This window comes from Triturus cristatus, chromosome 4_2, assembly GCF_964204655.1.
Source record: "Triturus cristatus chromosome 4_2, aTriCri1.1, whole genome shotgun sequence".
NCBI lineage: Eukaryota > Metazoa > Chordata > Amphibia > Caudata > Salamandridae > Triturus > Triturus cristatus.
The window spans coordinates 413,179,345-413,199,586 of record NC_140586.1 but is presented as its reverse complement, the minus strand read 5'-3'; the positions used below and the strand labels follow the sequence as shown (position 1 = coordinate 413,199,586).

The 20,242-nt window shown below is 47.7% G+C and overlaps 5 non-coding genes across 5 annotated transcripts; 4 read left to right on the top strand and 1 right to left on the bottom strand.

Annotated features, from left to right (window-relative positions):
- Nucleotides 1-11,154: 11,154 nt before the first annotated feature.
- On the top strand, nucleotides 11,155-11,236 carry TRNAS-UGA (transfer RNA serine (anticodon UGA)). The gene has a single exon. It is a non-coding gene; the product is annotated as a tRNA-Ser (tRNA).
- Nucleotides 11,237-13,277: 2,041 nt separating this feature from the next.
- On the top strand, nucleotides 13,278-13,359 carry TRNAS-UGA (transfer RNA serine (anticodon UGA)). Its single transcript has one exon. It is a non-coding gene; the product is annotated as a tRNA-Ser (tRNA).
- A 2,053-nt stretch (nucleotides 13,360-15,412) lies between these two features.
- Nucleotides 15,413-15,494, top strand: TRNAS-UGA (transfer RNA serine (anticodon UGA)). The gene has a single exon. It is a non-coding gene; the product is annotated as a tRNA-Ser (tRNA).
- Nucleotides 15,495-17,545: 2,051 nt separating this feature from the next.
- Nucleotides 17,546-17,627, top strand: TRNAS-UGA (transfer RNA serine (anticodon UGA)). Its single transcript has one exon. It is a non-coding gene; the product is annotated as a tRNA-Ser (tRNA).
- Nucleotides 17,628-18,179: 552 nt separating this feature from the next.
- TRNAT-AGU (transfer RNA threonine (anticodon AGU)) lies at nucleotides 18,180-18,253 on the bottom strand. The gene has a single exon. It is a non-coding gene; the product is annotated as a tRNA-Thr (tRNA).
- Between the last annotated feature and the right edge of the window lie 1,989 nt (nucleotides 18,254-20,242).

The window sequence follows — 20,242 nt, the reverse complement described above, 5'->3', positions numbered from 1 at the left end:
GCAGCATATTTATTGGTTAAATAAATATGGAAATATACCAGTTTCAGCTTTATTTTTCGCACAAAACCCATAATAAATATGGATGAATACAGATAAAGTTGACAACAAATTAAATATGGATAAATACAGACGGAAATGTCAAAAAAATAAACACCATAAAATCGGGAGCCCTAAATATAATAGGACCAACTGGGTTTACAAAGAATGAGTCTGTTATCTAACAGTACCTCTTCTATGAGGTTGTGTAAAATAAAAGGTACTGTTGAGATTCGAACTCAGGATCTCCAGTTTACTAGAGAGGTGCTTTAACCAACTAAGCCACAGCACCTACTTTGTTTTACGACTCACCACTGTACCTTCTGTCCTGGTGTCACTGTGAGGCCCTGCATATTTTTCTGTCTTGAAAGATTTGATATTTTTCAGCTGCTACCGAAAAGAAAATGGAGAAGAAAAATCTGATATTAAGATGGAAATATTACAAAGAGGGTCATGAAAAACTAATATCATTATACGTACGTATCTGTATTTATTTTCTAAAGTTTTACACTGATGGACCAGGGGCTCAATGCATTCGTTAAACTAAACCAGATTACAATGATTTAAAGGTCACCAATATACGCAAGATAATTTCCTGATGCCTACATTACCCATGTGCTCTTTCCTTCACCTCTCGTGACCTCTGGACATCCCACCAAGAAGCAGAGGAACCGCAACTCACGGAGAGAAAGTGTCACCTCAGTGACGCGTCCATGTTCAAACAGCGCTTCACAAAGTGCACTTTGAGAGACCCAAGAAAACTTGGCAGAGGCGGGCATCACAGCAAGGAGGGCTGATAGCCTGCAGTGCCCTTTACATGGCTATAGCAATACTCACCCTGGTCCTGGTCCAAACATCAGCCACCAGAGCTCAGTAAATTACCAGAATAAACAACAACCCTATATGGTGTTTTTATAGCCTTGTTTTTTAATGCATGTCTTTTCTACTTTATGGAAAAGGCGTTGCCCGTACGGAGATCGAACTCACAGCCTTGGTGTTACTAGCACCATGCTCTAACCAACTGACCTAACCGGCCAAAGCATAATATGATACTAAAGGAGTTCTATTGAAACTGAAGAGGCAGTGACTGTACACAGAGACATTGAATAGACAGACAGACAGGCCATTGCTGACCCATCATAGTTTCAGGCCAAGACATTGAAGAGCTCCAATAATCCTGCACCAATTCGCACACACCGGGGAGCATCACCAAAGAAACACAGATAGTATTTAATGAGCTGCACTGAACGTGCTTCAATAAAAAGAGCTGCACGACCATCACTCCCCAGAAAAGATGGATTGAAGGCAAGAATCATCCGCAGACCCTCCCATCTGCCACACTCATCCAGAAAGGTACTGGTCTCGGCTTGGTAGCACTCGCATGCTCAATGCTATGCAGGTTCATCTCACACCCGAGCTTAATCCATACCACACACTGTCACTCACTGGACTCTCAATCCTTAACCCTTCACTTCTGTTAGAGTCGGGGATCTCCGGTTGGCGCAAGGTTGCCCTTGTGTCAAGCAGGAACCCTCTCCTCCACGTCAGGGCGCAGGATAACCCCTCGCGAATGACCCTTGCTCACCCTCTAGGTGCGTGGCGTGAGCAGCCAAGGCGATTCCTCAGGCGTTGTTGGTTAAGCACTTGCAATCATACACACAGTAAATACATCAATCCCCCCAGAAACGGACACCAGACTTGGATATATATAAAAATACGCTTCTTTATGTAAAAATAAGGTATATATATCTCAGCAGACTTATCACAAGACCAATAACGTTTTCGCTATACCACCAGGTTGTACAGCGGGCAAATGTTCGTTTGTTCGTAGCTTCAAATGGATAGTTCGTAGTCTCTTTTACTCGTAGTTCCAGTACTCACAGAGATCGGTTCCTGCGAACGGGGAAATAAGGCGTTGCGGGCCCCGAGCCCGATACTGGACTTCTTTCGTGATTAGGAGAGTCGGCACAGGTCGGTGCGACTCTCAGCTTGGGAAGTGTTCTTGGGTCCTCAATCAGCAGGTGTGGGCACGTAGGCAGGCGCGGCCAGCGACCCTTTAGCACGGCGGTGCAGGAGGGTCTCCACAGCGGGGGCGGCGCGGCCTGAGAAGTCCGGGGATAGCGAAGCGGGGTCGCAGGGCACGGTTAGTGCAGCTGGGTGACCCGGCGTAGATCACAGTCGTCGGACGGCTTCCGGCAGGAGAGGTGATAGCGCGTTCAGCGCACTCCAATGGCAGGCGGTGACAGGGATGCAGGCGGCCTGGCCCGGGAACAGAGAGCGGCTCCGGACGGAGCGGGGCTCTCACGGGTTGGAGGCAGGCGAGCTTCTGAGTGTCACGGCCCTAGGAGGGGCGATGAGGGGCGCAGTCTCTTTTCCAGCGGGATGCACACACGGCTCGAATTGGAGGACGAGCAAGAAGCACAGAGAACCCACTGTTCCTGGGGTTCAGTTCAGGGGGCAAGCTCAGATCAAGCCCTTGGAGAATGTTCAAGCACAAAGTAGCAAAGTCTTTTCAGTAAGTCTCTTCCTCTCCTTTCTCAGCAAGGCAAGCAGCAGGCCAGCTCCTCCGGCGTCTTCTTCTCCTTCTAGTCGGGCAGAGGTTCTTTGTGGTAAACAGGATTCTGATTTCTTAGGAGCCAGGCTCCTACTTTTATACCATGATTCTTTTGTTCTTTAGCGCCAGGGGGCCTAGGCCTGGCTCAGTCCAGTTCTGGAGCACTTTGTTATGGTGACTCTGCTCTTTCCTTTCAGCAGCAGGGCAGAGACATCAGCCGCCCCACAGGGGGTGGCGCCGGCTTTGTGGTGGCAGAGCACAGGTCTATTCAAGAGTCAAGGTGTACTCCTCCCACCCATCCAGGTGTAATCTCTCTACCCACCACCTGGCAGCCAACCTGTCTCTGGGGATCCCCCCACCCTGCTCCTTACTGTTGCTGGGCAGAACACACACACACACAGCAGAGGCGGACTGAGATGGTCAGGTCAGTAAATACTAACTTTCTAAAAGTAGTATTTACAAACCCAGGATATTAAAATAAACTTGACTACAAGAAGTATTTTATCATCCTGAGTTCAGGCATACTAACCTTGACACTTCTACCATGCTCTCTGAGTCCACTGGGGTCACAGCGTTGGCGTGATCCCAGCAGCCCATTCTGGCCTATGGAGAGCAGGTAGCCTTCAATAGTGAAAAACGACAAGGGCTGTAATTCACTACTAAGACAGGCCACACACACCAGGGCATGTCTTACCTTATGCCTACAATGCACCCTGCCCTTGGGCCTACCAGAGGGGTGGCTAATATGTAGGTAAGGGAAGGTTTAGGGACTGGCAAGTGGGGGCACTGGCGCAGTCAGCGCGACGGTCCCGGACCGCGCACAGGGTCTGCGGTGGCAGACCCTAGACACATTTTACAAGGCCGCTTCTGTGGGTGGCGCAACCAGCGCTGCAAGCCCACCAGCAGCATTGGCATCCACAAGCCCTGGCACCCCTGGTGCACTTTACTGGGGACTGACAGTGAATCCAATGAACCAATCATGGACATCAATTACAGGTACACTTTACCTAGGGAGCACTTGCACTGCGGCACGGATTAGCCGTGGCGCAGTGCCCTGAGCGGACAACACCAGCAAAACAGTCGAGGCACACCATCAAAAAGTGGAAGGGAAACTCACGCCAAGGTGCCAGGTCTAACACGTGTCCCCTCCAGCTGAAATGTGGGGAGAACTACCCTTGCCCAGGGGGTTCCTCGTCACTAAGGCGGAAATACCTGGACAGACCGTCAGCGTTGGCGTGATCTGTACCAGGACGGTGTTCCACCGTAAAGTCCATACCCTGTAGGGAGATGGACCACCTCAACAGCTTCGGGTTCTCACCCCTCATTTGCATCAACCATCTGAGGGGCCTGTGGTCCGTCTGAACCCGGAAGTGAGACCCAAACAAGTAGGGTCTTAGCTTCTTCAGTGCCCAGACCACAGCAAATGCTTCTCGCTCAATTGCACTCCACCTACTTTCCCGTGGAAGTAACCTCCTACTGATGAAGGCTACGGGTTGGTCCCAGCCCTCCTCAGTCATCTGTGAGAGAACAGCCCCCACACCATGCTCTGAAGCGTCTGTCTGGACTAGGAATTCCTTGGAGAAGTCAGGGGCCAAGAGCACGGGCGCCGTGCACATGGCAGTCTTCAGGGTGTCGAAAGCTTTCTGACAGGTGTCAGTCCAAATCACGTTCCTGGGCTGCTTCTTCGAAGTCAGCTCTGTCAAGGGGGCAACGATCGTTCCATAGCCCTTGACAAACCTCCTGTAGTACCCAGTGAGCCCCAGGAAGGCCCTCACTGCGGTCTGCGTCTTGGGGGGTTCCCAAGCCAGGATGGTTTCAATTTTGGGTTGCAAGGGTGCCACCTTGCCGCTCCCCACTTGGTGTCCCAAGTACACCACGGAACCCTGCCCGATCTGGCACTTGCTTGCCTTGATCGTGAGGCCTGCTCGGCGCAGCGCCATCAACACTTCCCAGAGGTGGCGCAGGTGTTCAGGCCAGGTGGCACTGAACACTGCGATGTCATCCAGGTAGGCGGCACTGAACGCATCCAGCCCAACCAGTACCTGGTTGACCAACCTCTGAAAGGTGGCAGGGGCATTCTTCATCCCAAATGGCATGACTCGGAACTGGAAGTGCCCATCTGGTGTAGAGAATGCTGACCTCTCTTTGGCCCCATCGGTCAAGGCGATCTGCCAGTACCCAGACGTTAAATCAAACGTACTGAGGAACCGGGCAGCCCCCAGCCGATCAATGAGCTCATCAGCTCTGGGGATGGGGTGCGCGTCAGTCTTCGTGACTGAATTGAGTCCTCTGTAGTCCACACAGAACCGGAGTTCAGGTGTGGCTCCCGGCGCAGCAGCCTTTGGGACCAAGACCACGGGGCTGGACCAAGGACTGCTGGAGGACTCAACCACCCCTAGCGCAAGCATTTTGGAGACCTCCTCCTTAATGCAAGCTCTGACCCTGTCAGTTACCCTGTAAGCCTTGTGCTTCACGGGTAAGCTGTCTCCTGTGTCCACATCATGGACGCACCAATCTGTGACACCAGGAACCAGGGAGAATCGGTCGGAAAATTGTCCCAGCAAGTGGCGGCAGTCTTCCTGTTGTTCGGGCGTCAGGGTGGGTGAGAGGTTAACTCCATCCACTGACCCATCTTTCTCAGAGGCCACTAAGAGGTCAGGGAGAGGCTCGGTCTCCTCTTCCATTCCATCATCAGTGGCCAGCAGCATGCCCACTTCGGTCCTCTCTAAGTGGGGCTTAAGGCGGTTAACATGTAGGACCCTCAAAGGGTTCCTGGGAGTCTGCATGTCCACCAAGTAGGTGATAGGACTTTTGCGCTCCACAACCTCAAATGGACCTGTCCACTTATCCTGAAGTGCACACGGCTCCACTGGGGCCAAGACCCACACCTTTTGTCCAGGTTGAAGCTCTACCAGAGTGGCATTCCGGTCGTACCACCGCTTCATCTTCTTCCTGGCTGGCTTCCAGATTTGCCTCAGCAAGTTGCCTGAAACGCCGAGTCTGGTTTCGGAAGGCCAGCATGTAACTATATACATTCTGGGGAGGTTTCCTGGGAGATTGCTCCCAGCCTTCCTTCACCAAACTCAGAGGTCCTCTTACCGGGTGACCATACAGAAGCTCAAAGGGGCTGAATCCTAGAGACTTCTGTGGCACCTCTCGGTAAGCGAAGAGCAGGCATGGCAAGAGGACGTCCCACTTACGCCTCATTGGACCGTCCAGGCCCATGATCATGCCTTTGAGGGTTCGGTTGAATCTCTCAACCAACCCATTTCCTTGGGGATGGTAAGGAGTGGTGAACTTGTACGTTACCCCACACTCCTTCCACAGGGATTTCATATATGTGGATATGAAATTGGTCCCCCTGTCGCTCACCACCTCTAGAGGGAATCCCACTCGGGAGAAAATTCCCATCAGTGCCCGTCCCACCACGGGGGCCGTCACTGTCCTCAGAGGGATGGCTTCAGGGTACCGGGTGGCATGGTCCACCAAGACCAGGATGAACCTGTTGCCCAGGGCTGTCTTGGGGTCCAGAGGCCCCACAATATCAATACCCACTCGTTGGAATGGCGTACCGACCACGGGGAAAGGTTGCAGAGGAGCCTTGTGCTTCCCTCCGCTCTTACCACTTGCCTGGCAAGTCTGACAGGTTCTGCAGTAGGAATCGGAATTCTTGTGCATTTGGGGCCAGTAAAAGTGGGTGACAAGCCTGTCATAGGTCTTGTCCATCCCCAAATGTCCTGCTAACGGCACATCATGAGCCAGCCCCAGTAGGAAGGTTCTGAACTTCTGGGGTACCACCAGCACACGGGCTGACCCAGGTTCAGCAGCCTTAGGCTCGGAATACAGGAGGTCACTCTCCCAGTACACGTAGTGTGTTTTGGCCTGAACACCATTGGCCTGGTCTGCAGCCTGTTGCCGCATACCCACGAGAGAAGGGCATTCTTTCTGCTCCCTGCAGAATTCCTCCCTGGAGGGACCTCCTTCTTGCTGCCAATGGGTCAGCTCAGGCAAGTCTCCCAGTTCGGCAATCTGTTCCCCGGTAGGCTCCAGAGCATCCCCCTCAGGGTCTACTTCCTCCTGGGCCGTGGGAACTTCGGGGGCCGGTTTCCCGCGCCTCCTGCGCCTTCTCCCTAAGGCCGGTTCCTGGACCTCTCCCTCAGGCTCCAGGACCCTCTCAACACCCCTACTGGCTGCCATGGACCGGGTGGTCACGCACGCCCAGTCGGGTAGACCCACCATCCTCAGATGCGTGGTCTTCTCCACCTTTTCCCAAGGGGAACTCTCCAGGTCGTTCCCTAGCAGACAGTCTACAGGCATGTCAGTTCTCACAGCGACTTGTAGAGTACCAGAGACCTCCCCCCACTCAAAGGGAACTTGAGCCATTGGACAACGACTCTCTACGTTGTCAGCATTGACAACCCTACAGTAGGCATTGGGTACAATCTGCTCTTGAGACACCAGGTGTTGCCTCACCGAGGTCACGCTGGCTCCTGTATCTCTAAGAGCCTCCACCTTCCTTCCATTGATGGTCACCACTTGCCCATATTTCTTAGTGTTAGAGGGCAGGTAGGTTACAGGGACCATCTCACTGTCTCCTAGCGAGACTAGGGTCATCTGCCCGGGACCCCCACCCTCCTGGACTGCTACTTCCTCCCCAAAGTTAACACTAGCTACTTGCCGGGGTGGAGCACCAGTGGGTGCGGTCTTACCAAACAGGCGACACTTAGGATCAGAGGCAATGTGACCCGGGTCACCACACTTATAACAATTGAAGGGCCCCTTTGGAACAGGTCTACCTGTCGGGGCCCCGTTCTGCTGCGGGGGTGGGGGAGGCTGAGAACCCTTCTGCTGGTTCCCTTGGGAATTACTTTGGGGGCCTTTTTGGAACCCCTTCTGTTTACCCTTGTCCCCCCCACTCTTCTGCTGGGGACCCTGCCCACCTTTGGCGGAGTCTCCCACTTGACCCTTGTGGACCCTGGTGCTGAGCCAGCGGTCCTCCTCCTCAGCAAGCTTCCTCGGGTTGGACAGCTTGCTATCAATCAGGTGCTGGCGTAGCTCAGGAAAACATTGACTGGACAAGTGCTCCCATGCAATTAAATCAAGCAGCCCTTGATAATCATTCACTTTGCTACCCTTCACCCAACCATCCAGCGCTCTGCAGAAAAAGGTCACATACTCCACATACGTACTCTCAGGGATCTTCTTCGTCTCCCTGAACCGCTGTCTATATAGCTCCAGAGTTAACCCATACCTGGTCATTAAAGCTTCCTTCATATGGGGGTATGAGGTTTGGAGATCTAAGGGTAAATCTAACAGTGTGTCACGCCCTTCAGCAAGGAACCTTCCCCACAACCCCGCTCCCCAGTCTTTCTCAGGGACCCGGTGTGAGGACATGGCCACCTCGTAGGCCCTAAACCACTGCCCTATGTCATCCTTTCTAAAATACTCCTTTACTACATCTTTGGGGATGTACACCTTGGACTCTACCTGCACTGGTGGAGTGCTGCCACCAGAAGGAGCGGTGTCCAAACTTTTCGCCTTCAGCTCCAACTCCTTCAATCTGATATCATGATCCATTTGGCGTTGTTGTGCCTCCAGGGCCAACTTCTGCTTTTCCATTTCCATTTGTCCTGCCAACTTTGCCATCTCCATTGCATGCGCCCTGTCGGCTGCCCTGTCTGCCAGCTCCTCTGGCGACCGGACTCTGCTGGGCTCCTCAAGGTTGTCGGGTGGAACGATGTCCCCCGCATTCCGTAGGTCTCGTGACTCCTTCCAGGCTCTCAACGCCTTGGTGTACTGGGGCTTCCTCTTGCATCCAGCATGGGGGACTCTGAACTGTACACTGTAGCCTTTCAATTGCTCCATCGTGTAGCCTTCCAGTCTCTCCCAATCCACCTCATCTATTCCAGAAATCACAGAGAGTGCTCTTCCAGCGGAGTGCGAGCCAGGCATGGTTGCAGTAATGGCAGATGTCTCAACAAAGTTCAACAATTACAAACCTGTGGCTGCGTTATTTGGTATGCTCTCACTATCTGGTGATTAATAATTCACTGTATGCAAATTACAAGTGCAAATCCGAAATCCCACCCGCTGCCACCAATGTTAGAGTCGGGGATCTCCGGTTGGCGCAAGGTTGCCCTTGTGTCAAGCAGGAACCCTCTCCTCCACGTCAGGGCGCAGGATAACCCCTCGCGAATGACCCTTGCTCACCCTCTAGGTGCGTGGCGTGAGCAGCCAAGGCGATTCCTCAGGCGTTGTTGGTTAAGCACTTGCAATCATACACACAGTAAATACATCAATCCCCCCAGAAACGGACACCAGACTTGGATATATATAAAAATACGCTTCTTTATGTAAAAATAAGGTATATATATCTCAGCAGACTTATCACAAGACCAATAACGTTTTCGCTATGCCACCAGGTTGTACAGCGGGCAAATGTTCATTTGTTCGTAGCTTCAAATGGATAGTTCGTAGTCTCTTTTACTCGTAGTTCCAGTACTCACAGAGATCGGTTCCTGCGAACGGGGAAATAAGGCGTTGCGGGCCCCGAGCCCGATACTGGACTTCTTTCGTGATTAGGAGAGTCGGCACAGGTCGGTGCGACTCTCAGCTTGGGAAGTGTTCTTGGGTCCTCAATCAGCAGGTGTGGGCACGTAGGCAGGCGCGGCCAGCGACCCTTTAGCACGGCGGTGCAGGAGGGTCTCCACAGCGGGGGCGGCGCGGCCTGAGAAGTCCGGGGATAGCGAAGCGGGGTCGCAGGGCACGGTTAGTGCAGCTGGGTGACCCGGCGTAGATCACAGTCGTCGGACGGCTTCCGGCAGGAGAGGTGATAGCGCGTTCAGCGCACTCCAATGGCAGGCGGTGACAGGGATGCAGGCGGCCTGGCCCGGGAACAGAGAGCGGCTCCGGACGGAGCGGGGCTCTCACGGGTTGGAGGCAGGCGAGCTTCTGAGTGTCACGGCCCTAGGAGGGGCGATGAGGGGCGCAGTCTCTTTTCCAGCGGGATGCACACACGGCTCGAATTGGAGGACGAGCAAGAAGCACAGAGAACCCACTGTTCCTGGGGTTCAGTTCAGGGGGCAAGCTCAGATCAAGCCCTTGGAGAATGTTCAAGCACAAAGTAGCAAAGTCTTTTCAGTAAGTCTCTTCCTCTCCTTTCTCAGCAAGGCAAGCAGCAGGCCAGCTCCTCCGGCGTCTTCTTCTCCTTCTAGTCGGGCAGAGGTTCTTTGTGGTAAACAGGATTCTGATTTCTTAGGAGCCAGGCTCCTACTTTTATACCATGATTCTTTTGTTCTTTAGCGCCAGGGGGCCTAGGCCTGGCTCAGTCCAGTTCTGGAGCACTTTGTTATGGTGACTCTGCTCTTTCCTTTCAGCAGCAGGGCAGAGACATCAGCCGCCCCACAGGGGGTGGCGCCGGCTTTGTGGTGGCAGAGCACAGGTCTATTCAAGAGTCAAGGTGTACTCCTCCCACCCATCCAGGTGTAATCTCTCTACCCACCACCTGGCAGCCAACCTGTCTCTGGGGATCCCCCCACCCTGCTCCTTACTGTTGCTGGGCAGAACACACACACACACAGCAGAGGCGGACTGAGATGGTCAGGTCAGTAAATACTAACTTTCTAAAAGTAGTATTTACAAACCCAGGATATTAAAATAAACTTGACTACAAGAAGTATTTTATCATCCTGAGTTCAGGCATACTAACCTTGACACTTCTACCATGCTCTCTGAGTCCACTGGGGTCACAGCGTTGGCGTGATCCCAGCAGCCCATTCTGGCCTATGGAGAGCAGGTAGCCTTCAATAGTGAAAAACGACAAGGGCTGTAATTCACTACTAAGACAGGCCACACACACCAGGGCATGTCTTACCTTATGCCTACAATGCACCCTGCCCTTGGGCCTAACAGAGGGGTGGCTAATATGTAGGTAAGGGAAGGTTTAGGGACTGGCAAGTGGGGGCACTGGCGCAGTCAGCGCGACGGTCCCGGACCGCGCACAGGGTCTGCGGTGGCAGACCCTAGACACATTTTACAAGGCCGCTTCTGTGGGTGGCGCAACCAGCGCTGCAAGCCCACCAGCAGCATTGGCATCCACAAGCCCTGGCACCCCTGGTGCACTTTACTGGGGACTGACAGTGAATCCAATGAACCAATCATGGACATCAATTACAGGTACACTTTACCTAGGGAGCACTTGCACTGCGGCACGGATTAGCCGTGGCACAGTGCCCTGAGCGGACAACACCAGCAAAACAGTCGAGGCACGCCATCAAAAAGTGGAAGGGAAACTCACGCCAAGGTGCCAGGTCTAACAACTTCCTGTACCTTTTTCTCTGTACTCCTTACCCAATCTCTCATACCTGCCCCTCCCTTCACTTTCATATAACTGGACCCCTGCTGCACCTTCTTCTGTGATTCTCCAGAGAACACAGTTTATAACCTTCTAAAGAAGATTATGTGCTCAATATTGTCTGCGCCTTCCCTTCATTAACTAACATCTTTTACCCATACTATAGACCACATTACAGCCTATTTATGAGTGAGTGCACATCTTGGAAGGTGTAGTCGTGGCCGAGTGGTTAAGGTGATGCACTTGAAATCCATTGGGATCTCCCCGCGCAGGTTCAAATCCTGCCGACTATGCTTTCCTTTTTATCATGTCATTACATTTTGACGTAGAAACTAATTATGTGGTTCGTAAACATCTGCATATCCGCATAATTGTGTCTTTGCTACTCTTGTGCTAAGTGTGCTGCACCTGTTGTTTGAAGCTTGCATTAATGCTTCCCATGTTGTACTTTGATGGCAGTGCAGCTTAAAAACATCTTTTCACTTCACAAAACCAAACTCATACTGAAATGCGCATACTCTCATATAAGTGAATTGATTTATTTCTGCATTTGTTCATATCACTAACACCTGGCAGACATTAAAGCATGGCTGCATATTTATTGGTTAAATAAATATGGAAATATACCAGTTTCAGCTTTATTTTCCTCACAAAACCCATAATAAATATGGATGAATACAGATAAAGTTGACAACAAATTAAATATGGATAAATACAGACGGAAATGTCAAAAAAATAAACACCATAAAACCGGGAGCCCTAAATATAATAGGACCAACTGGGTTTACAAAGAATGAGTCTATTATCTAACAGTACCTCTTCTATGAGGTTGTGTAAAACAAAAGGTACTGCTGAGATTCGAACTCAGGATCTCCAGTTTACTAGACAGGTACTTTAACCAACTAAGCCACAGCATCTACTCTGTTTCACGACACACCACTGTACCTTCTGTCCTGGTGTCACTGTGAGGCCCTGCATATTTTTCTGTCTTGAAAGATTTGATATTTTTCAGCTGCTAACGAAAAGAAAATGGAGAAGAAAAATCTGATATTATGATGGAAATATTACAAAGAGGGTCATGAAAAACTAATATCATTATACGTACGTATCTGTATTTATTTTCTAAAGTTTTACACTGATGGGCCAGGGGCTCAATGCATTCGTTAAACTAAACCAGATTACAATTATTTAAAGGTCACCAATATACACAAGATCATTCCTGATGCCTACATTACCCATGTGCTCTTTCCTTCACCTCTCGTGACCCCTAGACATCCCACCAAGAAGCAGAGGAACCGCAACTCACGGAGAGAAAGTGTCACCTCAGTGACGCGTCCATGTTCAAACAGCGCTTCACAAAGTGCACTTTGAGAGACCCAAGAAAACTTGGCAGAGGCGGGTATCACAGCAAGGAGGGCTGATAGCCCGCAGTGCCCTTTACATGGCTATAGCAATACTCATCCTGGTCCAAACATCAGCCACCAGAGCTCAGTAAATTACCAGAATAAACAACAACCCTATATGGTGTTTTTATAGCCTTGTTTTTTAATGGATTTCTTTTCTACTTTATGGAAAAGGTGTTGCCCGTACGGAGATCGAACTCACAGCCTTGGTGTTACTAGCACCATGCTCTAACCAACTGACCTAACCGGCCAAAGCATAAAGTGATACTAAAGGAGTTCTATTGAAACTGAAGAGGGAGTGACTGTACACAGAGACATTGAATAGACAGACAGACAGGCCATTGCTGACCCATCATAGTTTCAGGCCAAGACATTGAAGCGCTCCAATAATCCTGCACCAATTCGCACACACCGGGGAGCATCACCAAAGAACACAGATAGTATTTAATGAGCTGCACTGAACGTGCTTCAATAACAAGAGCTGCACGACCATCACTCCCCAGAAAAGATGGATTGAAGGCAAGAATCATCCGCAGACCCTCCCATCTGCCACACTCATCCAGAAAGGTACTGGTCTCGGCTTGGTAGCACTCGCATGCTCAATGCTATGCAGGTTCATCTAGCACCCGAGCTTAATCCATACCACACACTGTCACTCACTGGGCTCTCAATCCTTAACCCTTCACTTCCTGTACCTTTTTCTCTGTACTCCTTACCCAATCTCTCATACCTGCCCCTCCCTTCACTTTCATAGAATTGGACCGTTGCTGCACCTTCTTCTGTGACTCTCCAGAGAACACAGTTTATAACCTTCTAAAGAAGATTATGTGCTCAATATTGTCTGCGCCTTCCCTTCATTAACTAACATCTGTTACCCATACTATAGACCACATTACAGCTTATTTATGAGTGAGTGAACATCTTGAAAGGTGTAGTTGTGGCCGAGTGGTTAAGGTGATGGACTTGAAATCCATTGGGGTCTCCCCTCGCAGGTTTGAATCCTGCCGACTACGCTTTCCTTTTTATTATGTCATTACATTTTGACGTGGAAACTAATTATGTGGTTCGTAAACATCTGCATATCCGCATAATTGTGTCTTTGCTACTCTTGTGCTAAGTGTGCTGCACCTGTTGTTTGAAGCTTGCATTACTGCTTCCCATGTTGTACTTTGATGGCAGTGCAGCTTAAAAACATCTTTTCACTTCACAAAACCAAACTGATACTGAAATGCGCATACTCTCATATAAGTGAATTGATTTATTTCTGCATTTGTTCACATCACTAACACCTGCCAGACATTAAAGCATGGCTGCATATTTATTGGTTAAATAAATATGGAAATATACCAGTTTCAGCTTTATTTTTCTCACAAAACCCTTAATAAATATGGATGAATACAGATAAAGTTGACAAGAAATTAAATACGGATAAATACAGACGGAAATGTCAAAAAAATAAACACCATAAAACCGGGAGCCCTAAATATAATAGGACCAACTGGGTTTACAAAGAACGAGTCTATTATCTAACAGTACCTCTTCTATGAGGTTGTGTAAAACAAAAGGAACTGCTGAGATTCGAACTCAGGATCTCCTGTTTACTAAACAAGCACTTTAACCAACTAAGCCTCAGCACCTACTCTGTTTCACGACTCAAAACTGTACCTTCTGTCCTGGTGTCACTGTGAGGCCCTGCATATTTTTCTGTCTTGAAAAATTTGATATTTTTCAGCTGCTACCGAAAAGAAAATGGAGAAGAAAAATCTGATATTAAGATGGAAATATTACAAAGAGGGTCATGAAAAACTAATATCATTATACGTACGTATCTGTATTTATTTTCTAAAGTTTTACACTGATGGACCAGGGGCTCAATGCATTCGTTAAACTAAACCAGATTACAATGATTTAAAGGTCACCAATATACACAAGATCATTTCCTGATGCCTACATTACCCATGTGCTCTTTCCTTCACCTCTCGTGACCTCTGGACATCCCACCAAGAAGCAGAGGAACCGCAACTCACGGAGAGAAAGTGTCACCTCAGTGACGCGTCCATGTTCAAACAGCGCTTCACAAAGTGCACTTTGAGAGACCCAAGAAAACTTGGCAGAGGCGGGTATCACAGCAAGGAGGGCTGATAGCCCGCAGTGCCCTTTACATGGCTATAGCAATACTCACCCTGGTCCTGGTCCAAACATCAGCCACCAGAGCTCAGTAAATTACCAGAATAAACAACAATCATATATGGTGTTTTTATAACCTTGTTTTTAATGCATGTCTTTTCTACTTTATGGAAAAGGTGTTGCCCGTACGGAGATCGAACTCACAGCCTTGGTGTTACTAGCACCATGCTCTAACCAACTGACCTACCCGGCCAAAGAATAATGTGATACTAAAGGAGTTCTATTGAAACTGAGGAGGTAGTGACTATACACAGAGACATTGAATAGACAAACAGACAGGCCATTGCTGACCCATCATAGTTTCAGGCCAAGACATTGAAGCGCTCCAATAATCCTGCACCAATTCGCACACAACGGGGAGCATCACCAAAGAACACAGAGAGTATTTAATGAGCTGCACTGAACGTGCTTCAATAACAAGAGCTGCACGACCATCACTCCCCAGAAAAGATGGATTGAAGGCAAGAATCATCCGCATACCCTCCCATCTGCCAAACTCATCCAGGAAGGTACTGGTCTCGGCTCGGTAGCACTCGCATGCTCAATGCTATGCAGGTTCATCTCACACCTGAGCTTAATACATACCACACACTGTCACTCACTGGCCTCTCAATCCTTAACCCTTCACTTCCTGTACCTTTTTCTCTGAGTCTGTACTCCTTACCCAATCTCTCATACCTCCCCCTCCCTTCACTTTCATAGAACTGGACCCTTGCTGCACCTTCTTCTGTGGTTCTCCAGAGAACACAGTTTATAACCTTCTAAAGAAGATGATGTGCTCATTATTGTCTCCGCCTTCCCTTCATTAACTAACATCTTTTACCCATACTATAGACCACATTACAGCTTATTTATGAGTGAGTGCACATCTTGAAAGGTGTAGTCGTGGACGAGTGGTTAAGGCGATGGACTTGAAATCCATTGGGTTCTCCCAGCGCTGGTTCAAATCCTGTCAACTACGCTTTCCTTTTTAATCATGTCATTAAATTTTGAGGTGGAAACTATTTATGTGGTTCGCAAACATCTGCATATCCGCATAATTGTGTCTTTGCTACTCTGGTGCTAAGTGTGCTGCACCTGTTGTTTGAAGCTTGCATTACTGCTTCCCATGGTGTACTTTGATGGCAGTGCAGCTTAAAAACATATTTTCACTTCACAAAACCAAACTGATACTGAAATGCGCATACTCTCATATAAGTGAATTGATTTAACTTCTGCATTTGTTCCTATCACTAATACCTGGCAGACATTAAAGCATGGCTGCATATTTATTGGTTAAATAAATATGGAAATATACCAGTTTCAGCTTTATTTTTCTCACAAAACCCATAATAAATATGGATGAATATAGATAAAGTTGACAACAGATTAAATATGGATAAATACAGACGGAAATGTCAAAAAACATAAACACCATAAAACCGGGAGCCCTAAATATAATAGTACCAACTGGGTTTACAAAGAATGAGTCTATTATCTAACAGTACCTCTTCTATGAGGTTGTGTAAAACAAAAGGAACTGCTGAGATACGAACTCAGGATCTCCTGTTTACTAGAAAGGTGTTTTAACCAACTAAGCCACAGGACCTACTCTGTTTCACGACTCACCACTGTACCTTCTGTCCTGGTGTCACTGTGAGGCCCTGCATATTTTTCTGTCTTCAAAGATTTGATATTTTTCAGCTGCTACCGAAAAGAAAATGGAGAAGAAAAATCTGACATTAAGATGGAAATATTACGAAGAGGGTCATGAAAAACTAATATCATTATACGTATGTATCTGTATTTATTTTCTAATGTTTTACACTGATGGAGCAGGGGCTCAATGCATTCGCTAAACTAAACCAGATTACAATGATTTAAAGGTCACCAATATACACAAGATCATTTCCTGATGCCTACATTACCCATGTGCTCTTTCCTTCACCTCTCGTGACCTCTGGACATCCCACCAAGAAGTAGAGGAACCGCAACACACGGAGAGAAAGTGTCACCTCAGTGACGCGTCCATGTTCAAACAGCGCTTCACAAAGTGCACTTTGAGAGACCCAAGAAAACTTGGCAGAAGCGGGTATCACAGCAAGGAGGTCTGATAGCCCGCAGTGCCCTTTACATGGCTATAGCAATACTCACCCTGGTCCTGGTCCAAATATCAGCCACCAGAGCTCAGTAAATTACCAGAATATACAACAACCCTATATGGTGTTTTTATAGCCTTGTTTTTTAATGGATGTCTTTTCTACTTTATGGAAAAGGTGTTGACCGTACGGAGATAGAACTCACAGCCTTGGTGTTCCTAGCACCAAGCTATAACCAACTGACATAACCGGTCAATGCGTGATATGATACTAAAGGAGTTCTATTGAAACTGAAGAGGCAGTGACTGTACACAGAGACATTGAATAGACAGACAGACAGGCCATTGCTTACCCATCATAGTTTCAGGCCAAGACATTGAAGCGCTCCAATAATCCTGCACCAATTCGCACACACCGGGGAGCATCACCAAAGAACACAGATCGTATTTAATGAGCTGCACTGAACGTGCTTCAATAACAAGAGCTGCACGACCATCACTCCCCAGAAAAGATGGATTGAAGGCAAGAATCATCCGCAGACCCTCCCATCTGCCACTCTCATCCAGAAAGGTACTGGTCTCGGCTTGGCAGCACTCGCATGCTCAATGCTATGCAGGTTCATCTCACACCCGAGCTTAATCCATACCACACACTGTCACTCACTGGGCTCTCAATCCTTAACCCTTCACTTCCTGTACCTTTTTCTCTGTACTCCTTACCCAATCTCTCATACCTCCCCCTCCCTTCACTTTCATAGAACTGGACCCTTGCTGCACCTTCTTCTGTGGCTCTCCAGAGAACACAATTGATAACCTTCTAAAGAAGATGATGTGCTCAATATTGTCTGCGCCTTCCCTTCATTAACTAACATCTTTTACCCATACTATAGACCACATTACAGCTTATTTATGAGTGAGTGCACATCTTGAAAGGTGTAGTTGTGACCGAGTGGTTAAGGCGATGGACTTGAAATCCATTGGGGTCTGCCCGCGCAGGTTCGAATCCTGCCGACTACGCTTTCCTTTTTATTATGTCATTACATTTTGACGTGGAAACTAATTATGTGGTTCGTAAACATCTGCATATCCGCATAATTGTGTCTTTGCTACTCTTGTGCTAAGTGTGCTGCACCTGTTGTTTGAAGCTTGCATTACTGCTTCCCATGTTGTACTTTGATGGCAGTGCAGCTTAAAAACATCTTTTCACTGCATAAAAACTAAACTGATACTGAAATGCGCATACTCTCATATAAGTGAATTGATTTATCTTCTGCATTTGTTCATATCACTAACACCTGGCAGACATTAAAGCATGGCTGCATATTTATTGGTTAAATAAATATGGAAATATACCAGTTTCAGCTTTATTTTTCTCACAAAACCCATAATAAATATGGATGAATACAGATAAAGTTGACAACAAATTCAATATGGATAAATACAGACGGAAATGTCACAAAAATAAATACCATAAAACCGGGAGCCCTAAATATAATAGGACCAACTGGGTTTACAAAGAATGAGTCTATTATCTAACAGTACCTCTTCTATGAGGTTGTGTAAAACAAAAGGTACTGCTGAGATTCGAACTCAGGATCTCCTGTTTACTAGACAGGCGCTTTAACCAACTAAGCCACAGCACCTACTCTGTTTCACGCCTCACCACTGTACCTTCTGTCCTGGTGTCACTGTGAGGCCCTGCATATTTTTCTGTCTTGAAAGATTTTATATTTTTCAGCTGCTACCGAAAAGAAAATGGAGAAGAAAAATCTGATATTAAGATGGAAATATTACAAAGAGGGTCATGAAAAACTAATATCATTATACGTACGTATCTGTATTTATTTTCTAAAGTTTTACACTGATGGGCCACTGGCTCAATGCATTCGTTAAACTAAACCAGATTACAATTATTTAAAGGTCACCAATATACACAAGATCATTCCTGATGCCTACATTACCCATGTGCTCTTTCCTTCACCTCTCGTGACCTCTGGACATCCCACCAAGAAGCAGAGGAACCGCAACTCACGGAGAGAAAGTGTCACCTCAGTGACGCGTCCATGTTCAAACAGCGCTTCACAAAGTGCACTTTGAGAGACCCAAGAAAACTTGGCAGAGGCGGGTATCAGAGCAAGGAGGTCTGATAGCCCGCAGTGCCCTTTATATGGCTATAGCAATACTCACCCTGGTCCTGGTCCAAACATCAGCCACCAGAGCTCAGTAAAATACCAGAATAAACAACAACCCTATATGGTGTTTTTATAGCCTTGTTTTTTAATGCATGTCTTTTCTACTTTATGGAAAAGGTGTTGCCCGTACGGAGATCGAACTCACAGCCTTGGTGTTACTAGCACCATGCTCTAAACAACTGACCTAACCGGCCAAAGCATAATGTGATACTAAAGGAGATCTATTGAAACTAAACAGGCAGTGACTGTACACAGAGACATTGAATAGACAGACAGACAGGCCATTGCTGACCCATCATAGTTTCAGGCCAAGACATTGAAGCGCTCCAATAATCCTGCACCAATTCGCACACACCGGGGAGCATCACCAAAGAACACAGATAGTATTTAATGAGCTGCACTGAACGTGCTTCAATAACAAGAGCTGCACGACCATCACTCCCCAGAAAAGATGAATTGAAGGCAAGAATCATCCGCAGACCCTCCCATCTGCCACTGTCATCCAGAAAGGTGCTGGTCTCGGCTTGGTAACACTCGCATGCTCAATGCTATTCAGGTTCATCTCACACCCGAGCTTAATCCATACCACACACTGTCACTGACTGGGCTCTCAATCCTTAACCCTTCACTTCCTGTACCTTTTTCTCTGTACTCCTTACCCAATCTCTCATACCTCCCCCTCCCTTCACTTTCATAGAACTGGACCCTTGCTGCACCTTCTTCTGTGGTTCTCCAGAGAACACAGTTGATAACCTTCTAAAGAAGATGATGTGCTCAATATTGTCTGCGCCTTCCCTTCATTAACTAACATCTTTTACCCATACTATAGACCACATTACAGCTTATTTATGAGTGAGTTCACATCTTGAAAGGTGTAGTCGTGGCTGAGTGGTTAAGGCGATGGACTTGAAATCTATTGGGGTCTCCCCACGCAAGTTGGAATCACGCCAACTACGCTTTCCTTTTTAATCATGTCATTAAATTTTAACGTGGAAACTAATTATGTGGTTCAAAAACATCTGCATATCCGCATAATTGTGTCTTTGCTACTCTGGTGCTAAGTGTGCTGCACCTGTTGTTTGAAGCTTGCATTACTGCTTCCCATGTTGGACTTTGATGGCAGTGCAGCTTAAAAACATCTTTTCACGTCATAAAACCAAACTGATACTGAAATGCGCATACTCTCATATAAGTGAATTGATTTATCTTCTGCATTTGTTCATATCACTAACACCTGGCAGACATTAAAGCATGGCTGCATATTTATTGGTTAAATAAATATGGAAATATACCAGTTTCAGCTTTATTTTTCTCACAAAACCCCAAATAAATATGGATGAATACAGATAAAGTTGACAACAAATTAAAATGGATAAATACAGACGGAAATGTCAAAAAAATAAACACCATAAAACCGGGAGCCCAAAATATAATAGGAAC